Genomic DNA, 3,093 nt, shown 5'->3' with positions numbered 1-3,093 from the left:
AACGTCCATCTCCCGATTTAGGTCAGAACTTGGGCGTTTTTCTCGTTCGATTATAAGCAGGATAGTAACATAGTAGATGACGGCAGAAAAGACCTGCATGGTCCATCTAGTCTGCCCAAGATAAACTCATATCTTGAATTTGTACCTGTCTTTTTCAGGGCACAGACCGTATAAGTCTGCCCAGCAGTATTTCCCGCCTCCCAACCACCAGTCCTGTCTCCCATCACCGGCTCTGGTACAGACCGTATAAGTCTGCCCTCTCCTATCCTAGCCTCCCAACCACCAACCCCTCTTCCCCCCACCTGCTCCGACACCCAATTTCAGCTAAGCTTCTGAGGATCCATTCCTGCTGCACAGGATTCCTTTATGCATATCCCACGCATGTTTGAATTCCGTTACCGTTTTCATCTCCACCACCTCCCGCGGGAGGGCATTCCAAGCATCCACACCCTCTCCGTGAAAAAATACTTCCTGACATCTTTTTTGAGTCTGCCCCCCTTCAATCTCATTTCATGTCACCCCAAGATCCCTCTCCCCCTCAGTACCTATCAGACTCTCACCGCCTAACACATACGTCTCTTATGAGCAATATAAATGAGATAAAGGTAACAGAAAAGAGAGTGGAGAAAAGTCACAAATGTACTGAAATTATTTAATTCTGTTTGTAACTAAATCACACTGTCATTATGGACTATTTGCCTTATTGGTTTCTTATTAATAATTAACTCTTTAAGTTTAAAGTCAGGGGACAATTAGTCTGTTTGACAAGAGAGAAGTTGGGGGGGGGGGGGGAGATCCCTCAGCCCCATCAATATAAGATACCTTCTACATATATTAACCTCATTGTGTTTAAAGAGCAATAAAACAATGACTGAATGATGCTGCAAAGGTTTTATTTAATCCATTAGAAAGTAACCAGAGCTCCAGTAATGTCACTGGGAGTCCCTGGAGGGCTGTGAGAGTAGAGGGTACAGGGGTGGTGTCCTCAGTGCTGGAGAAAGACACTTCTGAATGTCAGCAGTGAGGCTGGTCCAAAATCAAGTGCAGGTTCGATTCACTAGAGAAGGGGAGAGAGAGATGGGACAGCATGAGCAGAACCAGGGGGAATAACTCCCTCCCATACAGAGCACAAACCCTTAAACCTAGACCCAGAAACTAAGAGCAGTAGTTCCTGGCATGGTCTTCAGCTAAATGAAGTCACAGAGCTCAGAACAGGAGTTGTATTAATAACACTGACTTAGCTACAGTCAGAGCACAGAGAATATAGTGGAGTCCTAATCCCTGCTGGGGTTTCCAGCTCAATCAGATCCGACTACTGGGGTGTGTTGTTAGGAACCTTCATTCATTAAAGAGCTGCTGGTAACCCCTTTCCTATCCCTATCAACCATCACAGTTCTTCTGAAGGAGAGGCACAGGCTGAAGCTCCTTCCAGAATCTGCACTCATGTGTTATTTTCCAGCCACTGGGGGTCACTGTGATATGTTGGTTGGGATACTTATATCCACAGTCCTTGTTCACTCAGAAAGTGTAATATAAAACTGCTTTCAGGATTGTTGGTCCCATAAATGTAATTGGAACAAAATCCCCACTAGCTCAGTATAGACTGGACTTGGTCTTCCTCCTATGAGGGGAAAGAGATAGGAAGTGCCAAAGGTCCAACAATATCCTGGATCATATTCTACTTCTATCCATAGCTCTGTACTCACCCTTCCTCTAATGTTAATCAGAAGATTATGTCAATTCACAACAGCAAGCCAGGAACTCTAGAACAAAAACGTTCTCTTCTGGATCCCTGTAAATGTAAGACACAGAGATTGAGAAACACATTTCAGGCATTCCCTAGTTCCTGTGAAATATATTAAATCATAAACACATGGAAGGGTCAGTATTCAGAAAAGTGCTAAGTGGTTACATAATCAAGTCCTTTAATGGCAGGATGTATTTATCCATCCCATCAGTATAAGCAGAGAAAATTAACCAGCCAGCCAGGAAAAGGCTTCAAGATTAGCTGGGTAAACCTTTGACATCTGGGACATTCGTTTTTTGAACTGGGCTTCATCTCATTGGTTCCATTAATTTTCAGGATATCTTGTTTCACTCCTTGTGTTACCCTACCAGAGATGACAAGATTAAAGGTCATTTCCCATTTTGCAGGTAGCAACAGGACACGAGAGCCAACATTTTATCATCGTGAAAACCTTTGTAAGGAAAATATAGTAAGATAGTAGATGATGGTAGCTAACGACCTGCATGGTCCAGCCATTCTGCCTACCTAACATAATACATAGTAACATAGTAGATGATGACAGAAAAAGACCAGCACGGTCCATCTAGTCTGCCCAACAAGATAAACTCATATGTGCTACTTCTTGTGTATACCTTACCTTGATTTGTATCTGCCATTTTCAGGACACAGACTGTAGAAGTCTTGCCCAGAACTAGCCCCATTTTCAGGACACAGACCGTAGAAGTCTTGTCCAGAACTAGCCCCACCACCCAAACACCAGCCCCGCCTCCCAATCTCGGCTAAGCTTCTGAGGATCCATTCCTTCTGCACAGGATTCCTTTATGTTTATCCCACGCATGCTTGAATTCCGCTACCGTTTTCATCTCCACCACCTCCCACGGGAGGGCATTCCAAGCATCCACCACCCTCTCCGTGAAAAAATACTTCCTGACATCTTTCCTGAGTCTGCCCCCCTTCAATCTCATATCATGTCCTCTCGTTCTACCGCCCTCCCATCTCCGGAAAAGGTTCATTTGCGGATTAATACCTTTTTATTTTTATTATTTTAAAAATAAGCTTTACTGAAATAAAGCTATTACTTTATATTTTTCTCTTTAAAATAATCTGGGACTCATCTGCTGCTCACAGCTGTTCAATTTGTGGTTGAATGGTAAGCAAATTCCCACGAAATGCTTATTTTACTAAGCTGCACTTGTGATTCGTGCACAGTAAATGATAGGAATTGAATGAGCTTCATCTCATTTACCATTACACACTCCTGCCCAATTTCCTAAGTTCTGTCTCAATCCCTGCATTTTTATGAGGAGCAGACACACTGGCATAGTTTGAGAGGTAAGGGGATTATT

General features: G+C 43.3%; 1 long non-coding RNA gene across 1 annotated transcript; it reads right to left on the bottom strand.

The window, feature by feature from the left end:
* Positions 1–876: 876 nt before the first annotated feature.
* On the bottom strand, positions 877–2,166 carry LOC115460705. Its single transcript, XR_003940542.1, has 2 exons — positions 1,707–2,166; positions 877–1,057 (listed from the first exon to the last, which is right to left on the bottom strand). It is a non-coding gene; the product is annotated as an uncharacterized LOC115460705 (long non-coding RNA).
* Positions 2,167–3,093: the final 927 nt, after the last annotated feature.

The sequence above is a fragment of the Microcaecilia unicolor genome, chromosome 1 (assembly GCF_901765095.1).
Source record: "Microcaecilia unicolor chromosome 1, aMicUni1.1, whole genome shotgun sequence".
Taxonomy (NCBI): Eukaryota; Metazoa; Chordata; class Amphibia; order Gymnophiona; family Siphonopidae; genus Microcaecilia; species Microcaecilia unicolor.
This window is presented reverse-complemented; position numbering and strand designations above follow the sequence as displayed.